Source organism: Brienomyrus brachyistius, chromosome 2, assembly GCF_023856365.1.
Source record: "Brienomyrus brachyistius isolate T26 chromosome 2, BBRACH_0.4, whole genome shotgun sequence".
Taxonomy (NCBI): domain Eukaryota; kingdom Metazoa; phylum Chordata; class Actinopteri; order Osteoglossiformes; family Mormyridae; genus Brienomyrus; species Brienomyrus brachyistius.
Window position 1 is genome coordinate 8,764,666 of NC_064534.1, and position 13,793 is coordinate 8,778,458.

The window sequence follows — 13,793 nt, forward strand, 5'->3', positions numbered from 1 at the left end:
CCTACCCCCCCCCCACCACCGCATGACAGTCACCAGGATAAGGAGATATACAATTGGCCATTTTAGACATGAGTTAAACAATATAAAGAGTCTGATAATCCCTTGCAAAGCAACACCATTCAGCTTCAAAAGTCTTCAAAGTGGGTGTGTCCTATTTTTTTCTTGGCTTCTGGGGTCATTCATACGTCCAGGGAACCATGTGCTGTGCAGTGATCGACACACGTCCTGTCCGTCAAGTCCACCTGACCCTCCTGTCTCCTCCCTAGTGTGGCCCTAAAAATGCCTGTTACTCATTTGTCTTACCTCTTGTTCCTGAGCCTTGTGTTAATCACTCCCAGCTGCCTCTTGTAAGTCTGGTATATATATGCTTCCCAGTTCTGTGTTCCCCAGTCCAGCCATTGATGTCGTACCCTTGTGTTGCCTGTGCCCTGCCTTCCTCTGTTCTTTCCGTTTTCATCCCTCACGATTTGGTTTCTCTCCTGTTTTATGTTCTGTGAGTTATAAAGGAAAATAACCAGGGGGCTAAGCAGGATTAGCTAAATAACTTGTATTTAAGGTAGTCTGGGCTAAATGTAAGTGAACAAGGATAAAGTCCATTTAAACGAGGGTACCTGAAAGTTATGCCACTAAGTAAGAAATCCAGCTTTGTGATACATGCCCAAGTTCACTGCTTAGCCCAGTTTGTTCATTTATATTTAACCCAGACTACTTTAAATATAAGTTATCGACCAATCATGTTTTGTGTTTACACATAGTTAGCTAACATCATGCCAGACAAACTGTTGCAGAAATGCTAACAGACCATAACAAATATGCATGATTTTAGGATTTACAAATGTTTTAATTATTAAACTTATTTTCTTTACTTGCGAAAAATGTTACTCGATTTGCAGTTGGTGGGACAAAATTTAGAGGAAGCGAATTGGTCATGTAACGGCGGTGCAGGGAAACAGGCGCGGGAGTCCAGGAGTTTAGGGTAACACACGGGATTTACTCAGGGCGAAACACTCAGGAACACGGAGAAGCTTGCAATGCTAAGATGCTAATGACCAGACTGGGGAAATGCTCACAAGAATACACTTAAATACACAGAATCGATTAGACAAGATTAGATATAGCTGGTAACCAGGTGGATTCCACATCAGGGAAACGATGGAGCATGGTACACAGGAGGAACAGCATGATCATGATGTAACACACTACTAGTTTTCAAAGTTCTACTCAGTAAAAGAACTTGTAACCAGAAGTATCTGTAATTAATCCAAAATCATAATGCAATCACCGAGTTTACTATAGAAGTATAACTAGTGTCAATTTCGTCAAACGGGTGACTTTCCATCCAAGTTTACATGCTAACAAGATCTGAAAGGGAAAAGAGGAAGTGGCGTCGCAGTGGGGCATCAGAATGACTTTTCAAACACGTTCATCAAGAGCATCACCCCTTAAGAGTGACACGGAGAAGACGCCAGATGCGTTAGGCTCGGAAAATCTGTTGCAACTTTGTTAGCAATAGAAGTGCAAACATCCAGTCTTTCTACAGGGCACTTTGTACACTAGGGAAGAATCTAATCGTTCTTTATAAGTCTCCCATAGGTAGGGAGAATTGTGATAATGGTAACAGTGGATCCTCCATGATCCTCATAGATATAATATACATTATTTATACTATATACTGTATAATGTTCCAAAATGTTTCATTGTGTCACACTGGGAGTGCAGATATCAGGAATAAATGCCTGAGAAGATTTAGTCTCAACCTTTCCAAAGTAAAAAAAACGCATTTTGTTGCTGGACGCCTTTATACCCTCAGCAGGCACCCAGGTAAACTCTCCTGTCCTCCCATCCATCTGTTTTTATTTCTTGTCCTACTCAGGTTAATGGGTGTATGGCTGGATTCTGTACCACCATCTCCACCGTTGCCACACGCCCTCTGCCATTCGCTCTCACCAGGGAACTAACAGCTGCACCTCATTGCCCTAATCATCTAGTGCTATAAAAACGGTGCAACCAACTCACCCAGTGTGAGGGATTGTTCTCTCATGCACACTTATTGAATGGTCTCGCTGATCCCTGTTCTTCCCTGAATTCTCCTTTGTGGTTCAGTGTGAGTGATTCTACCGATTCCTCTGCCTGGGGAAACCCCTTTCCTATCGGGAGTGTGTGTCAGAGCTCGCCCGTGAATCTCTGCCTTACCCTGCACCCCCAGGAATGACCGTTCTTCTGGCTTTCTGACTCTGGCTTATACCTCTGACCAAATCTTCCATCTCTAGACTGTCTGATCTGCGTCTGGATCCTGGGGGGTTCTGCATTAAAATGGGGAGTGAAGCGTTTCACATGGAAGAACATGTAGACTACATATACAGAGCAGGAGGTAGAAATAAAATTTACAACCCTGGTGTTTCAGGACAATGGGCCACCTACCGAATCACTGCACTGCTTACTGAAGGTTAAATATTTAGCCCCTACTTTTAGATAAGTTGTCGATTCATATGGACAATGTCATAGCAAATTAATAATATCACAGGAAGGAGTTTCCATCCATCCATCCATCCATCCATCCATCCATCCATCCATCCATCCATCCATTTTCCAAACCGCTTATCTTACAGGGCCGTGGGGGTCCGGAGCCTATCCTGGAAGCAATGGGCACGAGGCAGAGAACAGTCCAGAAGGGGGGGGCAGCCCAATCGCAGGGCACACTCACACACCATGCACTCTTATGGGCAATTTATTAAGTCCAATTAGCCTCAGCATGTCTTTGGCGGGAAATCGTAGTACCCGGAGGAAACCCCCCCCCCCCCCCCCAAAGCACTGCACCACCGTGCCGCCCCTGGAAGGAGTTTCCTTGTAACTATAAATTCCTCTCTGTGCTCTTACCAGGAGTTAATGCTGAAGAATTTTAAGGTACATTGCCAATTTTCAGTGTCGCTTATTACCTCAAAAAGCTAAGGCGATTTATTGGAGATCCAGTAGCACATTCTCAGCTAATAAAGATCAGCATAACATGGACAGGCAACAACAAATACGAGAAAACTGCTAACAGACATTAATGAAACTACAGTGAATAAGCATAGCAGCTTTGTTTCAAGGGAGATGTACCACATGCAGCATTAGACTCAGACCTCAGGTAATTACAAATTAAGTTAAAAAATTGTTAATAAAATGTATTAAAAATAAAAGGAAATGTTATAAATACAATGCCCCAGTTATCAGAACACCCATGTACTGCGATGCTTATCTAGTCCAGCTGGCATGGGCAGTAGCCTAAGCAGTGATGCTCAGACCTCCCTCTCCCCAACCACCTCCTTCAGCTTCTCCAGGGGATACCAAGGTGTTCCTAGGCCGGCCAAGAGATATCATCTCTCCAGCGTGTCCTTGGTCTGCCCCAGGGTCTCCTTCCCAGTTGGACATGCCCCGAGCACCTTCCAAGGAGGTGTCCAGGAGGCAGCCTCGATAGATACCTGAACCACCTCAGCCGGTTCCTTTCAATGCGGAGAAGGAGCAGCCTTACTCTGAGCCCCTTCTCGCTGTGCAAACTCCACATCCCAGTTCTAAGGTTGAGCCCAGGCACCCTGTTAAGAAAACCATGTGTATCCGCGATCTCATTCTTCCAGTTACTACCCAAAGCTCGTGAGCAGAGGTGAAGGGAGGAACGTAGATCGACCGGTAAATCGATAAATTTGCCTTCTGGGCTCGGCTCTCTTCACTATGACAGATCAGTTCAATGTCCATGTAACTGCTGATACTGCAGCGATACGCATGTCAATCTTCTGCTCCATTTCTCCCTAACTCATGAACAAGACACTGAGATGCTTGAACTCCTCTGTTTCAGACAGTACCTCGTGTTTTTTATTAAAAATACATGATATAAGCATTTTCCATTTTTATTTATTTAGCAGACACTTTTATCCAGAATGACATACAACTCAGAAGGCAGGGTTAGATAGTACTTGGAGCAATTGGGGTTCAAGGACCTTGTTGAGCGGCATAATTGAGAAATTACTCTGCTGTGCGCAGGATTTGATCCGGTGATGATCTGATCACGGGAACTGCACCCCAACCCACTAAGACACACTCCACCCCCATGGCCACAAACCACCCCCCCCCCCCAAAAAAAAAAGCATCAGGAAAAGTACATCTTCTGCAGAGGGGATTTTATACCTTCTACTCACAATAACATGGGAATAGCATCTTATAATCAAGATGGCAAAAATATCCGAGTGTTTCACGATAAACAACGTACTGGCAGTATTTTGTGTATTCCTGTGCCCCCCGAAGTGCCCCCCTGGCATTTTCAGCCGCTTGCTGGTGGGACAGATGCACGCTTCAGGGTGTAAAAATAATGGGATAAAGCAAACCAGGCAAACTATTTAGCCACTTGTTTTGTGTGCTTTCTTTTTAAACCCGACACGAGAGACTGCTCACTGAGTGTGCATCCCTGGAGTTTTATGTGATTGGAAAAACAAGGATCCAAACCCCATGGTGGAAAGGATTTAACAAACGCTGTCAATCACTGTGTGGTTTAACCCAGTGGGAAGTGGGTTGAACCTGTTCTCTGACTCATGGAGCACCATAAATACACTTCCAGTGGGTTTGGACGCCTTGTTTAAGCTCTCGGTAGTTTAAAGTTCAGTGCCTCTCTTTCTTCAAAAGGAAAAAAAAAACTGCAGTTTTTTGTTGGCAATAGAGGAGCCACCACTGCAAAGTGGGGAACAACTGTTCAAATCAAAAAGCACTGTTTTTAGAATTAGTGTTTAGAAATGTTTGTGCTGTTCCCTCACACCTTCAGGGCTGGGGGCTCAACTCTCAGCCCTTCTCGGTGAATGTGGAGTTTCCGTGTTACCCCTCTTCTCAGGGTGTTCTCTGACAATCCAAGAACATGCAGTTACATCAACTACTGTATAGAGGGAACTGCTCCTTTCTGTGCCTGACCTGGGTGGAACAGAATGTAATGGCTTATGTTTCACACTCTCTCTCTCTATATATATATAGTCTCATTTATATCCACAAGAATTAAGGGGCACGCGCGACGGCACCTTTTAGCTATCCCCAGAATAATAACACTACTAGATACTTTATTGATCCCTATGGGGAAATTCTCTTTACACCTCCCCCTACTTGCTCTTGGTAGGTGAGAGCAAACTGGTTGTGAAGGGCACCCAGCAGGGAGATGGGGGCCTTGCTCAAGGAGCTGTGCTGAAGCCAGACTCAAACCAGCAACATTTTCATCACAGGCACAGAGGCTTAGGTCACCGAGTCACACACTACAAAACAACATCCATTACTTCCACACAACATCAGGCACGGATGGGGTTCGAACCCATGATCTTCGGTTTACGAGACCGACGCCTTACCACTTGGCCACCATGCCAGTTGATAACGATGTTGTTAATTGGTATTGCTAGCAATGGTGTTCAGGCATGTTATGCGTAGTTTCAATGTGTTCCTCTAAATGAACCTCTTGCATTTGGGTTATCTATATTACAAACAAGTGTTTATAATTGTAGTCCCTAAAAAGGATACAAGCTTAGAGGAAAAACGAATGTTCAGAGCAGCCATTTGCATTATTCTGCTTTCAAAAAGGCCCAGCTTGATGATCTGATTGAAGCACATAGACATTCTCCAGTTTTCACACATCCTGTCTTGCATTCCTTAAAGGCAGGCATTCATATACCGATGAGAGTGAAACCTGGGGCCAGAACACAGGGCCAGTCAGTTTTCTGGCACATCTGGACCATTTTTCTGTGGGGGGGGGGAGGAGGGGTGTAAAAAAAGGCCCAATGGCAACATGACTATTCTGGCAAGCACTGGATTCAGACTGGCAACCTTCCAGTGACAGTCACAGATGCCGAATCACTGAGCCACACTAAATTCCACTGCAGTCATGATGCTCCAAAGTTTTGATGCTAATTGGTACCCTGTAGTTTCCTTTCATTACGTTCCGACCCTTGAATCTGTAGCATATGCTACTGCAGTCATTATCATACAGTGATCCCAGCTATTTGTCAATGGTATCAGAATTGCCAGTTTTCAACAATGTAAGTTGTGTCAGCAGCACTGCTGATAGGTGTGGGCATATTTCACTTCCAAATAGAACATGCCTCAAGTATTTTTTTTTACTCAGGAGTCTATTTCACAAACATAGATGTGGTCAGGAAACAGCCAATTAATAGGTTGTATATCCTCTTTCAACAACACTGCATATGTATCACATACAATATGCTAAAACAATGACATACCCTGGGGAAATGTCTGCAACATTATTGGTCAATATTATATTTAAATATACTCAGAAATTAAACAGTCATACGGCCCTGTGATTGTCGTTTTCCTGGCAATCGTGTCACTGGAAATGCAAACTGGCAATTTCATTGCATGTGGATTAACGACAAGGTAAGCATTCAAATAACTGCGAATGAATAACTGTAATATTTACTGTATAATTTTGTCCCATCAATCTTTATGTTTTTAAATACATAACGATTTACATAATAGCCATTTTGTCTGGCTTGAAAGCTTGAAAATCAAATATCATCGACAGAGTTTGTCTCTACTTTTTCAATTTTTTTTATTCATTTTTGTGGCCTGATGTAAGTGACCTGCAAACATGAAAATTTGAAAAAAGACTCAAGGGAACAAAGTTCATCAATTCATTAACTTTGTATCAGAAAAGAATCAAACTGTGTAGATATCCAATGTAAACTGTCCACAATACAATGTATATGTATGCAGCTATATATAGATACACAGTTAATAAAAAGCATAATTACTGCCATATCAGCCAGTCCCTTTTGAAGAAATGAGTTTTTGATGTAAAGAAAAAATATTTATTAAGCATATACAGTATTGTATTGTTTAATGTTTATACCTATTACCAGATTAATGGTTACATTTCACACTATGAGTTATTAACACTGCATTGCAGTGTCAGAAACCAATTTGTTTCTGACATTTTTATTTTGATCTTAATTAATTTTATTGGCTACCAAATTCACAATGTGAAATATCATCAGAACCTCCCATTTAAAGCCCCTGAAGGCCAACTAAAATCACCTTAATTCAAACTTCTGAATATGTCTTTGTTCATTTTAAATAATTATCCATCCATCCATTTTCCAAATTGCTTATCCGACTGGGTTGCGTGGGGTCCAGAGCCCATTCCGGAAGAAATGGGCACGAGGCAGGGAACAACCCAGGATGGGGGGGGGGATGGCGAGCCCATCGCAGAGCACACTCACACACGCACACCTACAGGCAATTTAGCAAATCCAATTAGCCTCAGCATGTCTTTGGACTGTGGGGGGAAACCGGAGTACCCGGAGGAAACCCCACGATGACATGGGGAGAACATGCAAACTCCGCACACATATGATCCAGACGGAGACTCGAACGCGGGTTCCAGATGTGTGAGACAACAGTGCTAACCACTGCACCAGCATGCCGCCCCTTAAATAATTATTTAAAAATTATTATTGTAATATAGAAAGTCTTTATGTTTGATTCATAGTTTGACATATCTTGTATATGCATTGTGTCTGGAGTAAGCAAAGGAAAAAAAACAGCAGAGAACATTGGGGACTAGTCAGGACATTCCTTACATCAGGGTCTGACAGAAGCAGGGCAGGGGACTGTAGGGATGACAGACTGGACAAACAGGCCAGGGACAGGAATGACACATAGGGGGACCACCAGGATCGGGACAAAGACACCAGTGCAGACCACAGGGGACATAGACCAGGGCAAGACAACAAGACAGGGGAAAGTCCAGAGAAAAACCAAGACCACACAGGAGGAAAGGGAAGAGTCTGAGGCAGGAGAGGGAGTAGGTTTAGGATGGAGAGCCCGGATGATCCCAAGATGCTAGGCGTCGGTTTCACGGCGCATTTCCCCCTTGGTCTCCGCGGTCTTCCTCCCATGGTCCAAACCATTGCCCTTATGAGAATTGCAGGCTCTCCCTTGAAATGTAACTGCATCGCCTGCCTGGTGCCCTACACTTCCTATACATGGTAAAACAATTACAAAAAAAAAATAGATTTCACACATATTACCAATGGCCATGCCTCATTTCTCATTCATGGAAGACGTTTAGCCTTTTCAAGGTTTCTTTCATTTGATAATAAATCTAAGTGTCAGTGACTATAGGTGTCTTTTTTTACTGCCTGCATACAACATATTCTGTGATAACAATGAAATGATACACTCATTGCAACAGTAGGTACAGTAAATGTAATTTTAAAACGTGTCATTTATCATTTTTTTCTTATCTTTCCTTATCTCCTGTTTGTATATAAAATAATTGGGAGATAAAACCAGTCAAGTGCTGACTGACAGCTCAGAGGTACTCAAAGAAAATGTTGAAAGCTACTTATCTGGGTAGTAAGTATATATTTGCTCAGGAAGAAAAAATCATTGGAAGATATGAAGATTATAAAGAACATGCACAAAAAAAATAACTTTCATAGAAGTAACATGAAAAACTAACAGGGATTTCCTCTTCTGATTTCTTCTGTTCTGCAAAAAGTTACTTATCGTATGGTTATGGCCCGGTAAACACGCTTCAGTTGCCAAACCTCTCCTCAGGGGCATCTCAGCCATTCTGCGTATTTATTAAATGTCACCACTAGCTCACTTAATCAATGAATTTAATTAGTTTAAAAAGTCAATAAGGTATGGATTAACCATACAAGAAGTGCTTGTGGTCAAGTCAAATGCTGCATGGGTGTATTGGGTGGGTTTTGCAGATATTTGGGTGACTTCAGAAGAGATTTTGAAATAGTTATGTTAGCTTACTTTTATACATACAGTCGTACCTTGGTTTGCAAGCATAATTTGTTCCAGAAACGTGCTTGAGCACTCGTATATCAAAGCGAATTTTCACCTTAAAAATAATGGAAACTCAGATGATTCCACAACCCAAAAATATTCATATAAAATGATTAATACAAAATATAAAGTAGAAATACATAAAACAAATTAACCTGCATTTTACCTTTGAAAAGAATCATGGATGGTGTGAGGGAGACGAAAGAGAGGAGAAGAGGAGGGCTATTTTGTAGGATGACTTTCACTATAAGTAATGGAATCACTGCTTTCTGTAGGCTCACTGGAATCTTTTTCTTTTTGTGCGACTTTAACAAGGATCCTATCCAATGACAGCTGCTTTTGGCTCCTTTTTGATTTCGCGGAAATGTGGACATTGCATTCTTGTTCATTACTCGCACTGCTATGCCCTTATTCGGGTGGTGCTTTTCTATTAAATTTTAACTATACAAGTGAGGCACGCCAACTGAGACCGAGCATGGGAAACAATTATCCACAATCCGGCAGCGAGAGAAACCGAGAGAGAGAGAACAACCATCGGCTCAGTTGTGATCACGTAATGCTCAACGGATAAAGTGTATACATAGTACTCGTATTGCAAGACGCTCATTTATCAAGTTAAAATTTATAAAAAATTTTAGCTCATCTTGCAAAACACTCGCAGACCAAGTTACTTGCAATCCAAGGTTTTGCTGTATATCAGTTTTACACCAATATGAAGATCATTTGACTGCCTAAGACATTTGCACAGTACTGTATGCTATGTAGGTTATATTGTGTTTTGTCGTATACTCCTAGATTTACTAAAAATCTCTGACAACCCACAAATCAATAATGAGGGATCTATGAATGCAATATTTTTGCAGCTGCTCTGATATCCTCAAGCGTGTGTTTTACTGTGCTTATTGCTTTGAAAATACAAGCCCGCTAGATGCGGACTGACACTGGGGTCCCCGAACACTACTCTCCATCTGTCAAAAGAAATCCAGAGAGTTGTACCAACTGTCTCGTCTTGTCTTCTTGACGGCTTTCTTAGTGATTTCTGTGCATCATGGCTAATAGTGGTTTTCTCCCAGGGCCTGGAATCACCAGAGGGTCTCAAGAAACAAAACAAAATTAAACAAAACAAAACAGAACAAAACAAAATATCGGAGGAAGGCTAAGATTAATTCTTCTTTCCTAACGAGAGATTGTTCAGTAAATTAAAAATTTATGTCTACTCTTATCTAATACCTAATGAAAAAGCCAAGAGAACTAAAGTGGAAATATACAGAATAAAAACTTATATGGATGTTTTACTCTTAATTACTGAAATTCATTGTTACTACTACTATTCTGTTAATTGACCAATCAAGTCCCATGTGATGGAATTCTGGAGTGGAAGGCATGTGAAGGGGCAGCTCTTTCTCTCCATCGTGAGAAACTCGCAGAACATCATACATATTTTGCAATGACTGAGAAACTGCAAGCATTTTATTCTCCACTCAAGCCTAAATCATTTTTGATATCAGGAAATATGAGAAAATATTTAGTACATTTTACTCATTCATAATACAGAATTTTCTGCCAGACATTTGGATTTCGGTTTGGATCAAAAATGATTTTCATTTATATCTGTTTCTTGAGTTTGACAAAGAAATTTCACTATATTACCAAAAGTATTGGGACACCCCTTCAAATCATTGAATTCCGGTGTTCCAATCACTTCAATAGCCACAGGTGTATAATATCAAGCACCTAGGCATGCAGACTGCTTCTACAAACATTTGTGAAAGAATGGGTCACTCTCAGCTCAGTCAATTCAAGCACGATACCATGACTGGATGCCACCTGTGCAATAAGTCTGTTTGTGAAATTTCATTGCTACTAAATATTCCATAAAAAATTATTAAAGTTCATGTGTGTGTAAAGGCAGGTATCCCAATCCTTTTGGCAATATAGTGTATGTACAAAACTATGCACCAACTAAGCATTAATAAGTATATGCTTATGTAAGAGTTACAAGTTGTTTTCAGTGTGGCTTTCTCATTTTGACAAAGTCAAAAGCAAGTCAATTCACAGCCTTCCTGTACAGCAAATGAAACTTGGAAAAGAGAGCAGAAATCATAAAGCAGAGTAAATACAAACTATCACCTCCTCTTCTGATCAGTAGGATGGAGGCTAAAGAAAAAGACAAATAGAGAGAGTGAGTCTGCAGATTTGCTATGGTACTTTAAATTATTTCTTCATTTTTATGCCTTTTACTTATTATGCATTTTATGAATTAATCTTATAATCCCTCATTAGGCTGTAGCAGATCAGCCTTTAAAACAAACTGTATGTAAACATTTTACACATTGCGTTAATCTGCTTAATGAACAAACGGCCAGTCCAATTTGTGCTCTTGGTTTAACCATGCAATTAAGAAATTAAAAGAGAAGCAGACAGTGCAAACAGAATCACAGAGAGGCCAGCTAGCATAATTAAGAGATGTATCTGGGGTCAAAGGGCTGGGTTGATAAGCTATTAAGATGTTCACATGTGATGTCAGCAGTCATGTGCATGTAACCCATCAACTACATGGTCTCATGGCTTCTTCAGTAAATCACTGGCTCTATAAAATGATTGAGCTGAAATGAGAGAAAATATGCGTAGATTAAAGTTCAAGATTAATGCTAAAAAAAATCCTCATTTATGCACCTGGGTATTCTGTTATTCCCATTTCAGGGCTTTGGCTAAGACTAAGAATTTCCCACACAACCTTCAATGCATATCTCATGTCTCTGCTTTGTGCTGTAGTCTGAGCATTAGTGCCTGTGTTTGATTCACATGTGAGTGATTCATTTCCCATGTATTCAAGCTACAACTCTGGTTCATCCTTCTGCACTCGGTGCCCGACCGACGCTTGCAATACTTTCGTATTTGGTCTTTTTGATATTAAACTCCACATCTGGATTCTTGTCTTTTGTCATCCTTCCTGTGTTATGGCTTTGCATGGCTGTTATTCAAATCCCATCCCCAGGCTGGCGGGAGTTTTGCTCGCAACGCCATCAGTAACTGCACTTGATTTTTTCATCTACGTCTTAATTAGAGATACACTAGCAGCACTCATCATGTTTATGATTGACAGAACCCGCCGCTTGTCAATATCTTAAAAGCTGTTGCCAGGGAAACCTGGCATGATGCTGAGTTGAATGCACATTAAATGCATGTCTCCCCGTTAGAGACAAAGGTACCAAAACATATGATGCATAACACTTTATATCAACTGCTTTCAGTATAATCTTAATTCAAGGACAGTAGATTCACAGAGAAATAACCAATCAAATTCTCGTGCTTTCGGGGGCTTGGAGTGGGGAAGCAGGAGCTGAAGAATCGGGGAACGAGGGATTTATTAGGGAGAACACAATCGGAAACATAGAACAATGCGCAGAATTGATGTTAATGACAGGACTGGGGAACCTTATTCAATGCAGACTTACAATAAATACACCAGACTAATTAGACATAACTAGAAACGGCTGGTAACACAGGGATTCCACACGTGGTTAATGTGGGGGGGCGTGGCTAATGCGGGGGCATGGCACAGAGGAGGAGCGGACGATTGGGGCAGGACACAAATCATGCAAGTAACATTGTGCTGATTTTACGAACCTGAACAGTAGCTTTGGATTAGAGTAAATATGCACACAATTCATCAGCTCATAATTCTATAATTATTGTCATAACATTAATGTTACATTGACAACATACAAAAAATTTTATAAGTAAAATTTAATAATCTCTGTGCCCTATGATGGGTTTGCACCCTGTCCTGGGTTATTCCCTGCTTTGCACTCGCAGCTTCTGAGAGGACAAGACTCCTGCATAGGACAAGAAGTTATTGAAAATGGATGGATGAATGGATGGAATCATTGGACAAAATTAAAACCATACTTTAAAATTAAGTTTAAACTATTTTATATATGTTTATTTCCCAGTTTTATCTTGGGAATGACAGATACAAGTCCTGCACAGTGGCAGGATGGATTCTAAGTCATTCACTATGTGTTGCTGGTGAAGGAACACATTTCCCAACTCACTCCTCCATGCCAAAATGCTCAGTAATATTCTGACCTGGTGACTATGTAAGCCATAGGAGATGTTCAGTTTCACTTTCATGTTCATCAAATCACTCTGTCACCTGTCTTGCTGTGCATATTGGTGCAATATCATTCTGATAAACGGCGCCACCTTAAGGGTACCAGTGTTTGAACATGGTACTCCAGAATGGTTTGGTAGTATTTAGCAGTGACACACCCATATGAAATAAGTAGTGGGCCTAGGGAATACCATGATATTGCAGCCCAAACCGTCACTGATCCACCCCCAAGCTGCAATCTGTGTTACAGCACAGCATGGCGGAGGTGGAAAAGAGGTGATAATCCATGGAGCTTCTCTGGGAAAACAGGGTTTATTAATAACATTGAATGAAACACCGACGAAAAAGCACAAAATAAAGGGACCATGAGGAGTCAAAAATAAACAGGAAAAATCACGAATAAACTAAAGATACCAAGTAAACAAAACTATGGAACAGAGTACAACAGGGAGCAGGACTAGAAACAGGCAGAGCGACAAAAACACAGTAACAGAAACACAACAAATACCTGACAACAGAAGAAAGGCAGGAACTGATACACACTCAGATAATGAAGGCTAACAAAGATCAGGGCCATCACAAAAATCAACCAATCAACAAAGGAGCAAGACAACAAGCAACAGGTTGAAAAAATCACAACTAACAAACACAGGAACCAATAATCATTAGCAACATTGAGGGCTAACACTAGGGAAGTTTAAGAACAAGCAGAAGCAAAACAAAACAGGACATACACAGAGTAAACCAAAACAGGAACACAAAGATAAACTCTAACAAACATAGAAAACCATACCAAACACTAAAGAAAAATAAAATCACACATACTGTAAAACCTAACCAAAGGGTGAGATGG

General features: G+C 41.1%; 1 non-coding gene across 1 annotated transcript; it reads right to left on the minus strand.

The window, feature by feature from the left end:
• Positions 1-5,299: 5,299 nt before the first annotated feature.
• trnat-cgu (transfer RNA threonine (anticodon CGU)) lies at positions 5,300-5,371 on the minus strand. The gene has a single exon. It is a non-coding gene; the product is annotated as a tRNA-Thr (tRNA).
• Between the last annotated feature and the right edge of the window lie 8,422 nt (positions 5,372-13,793).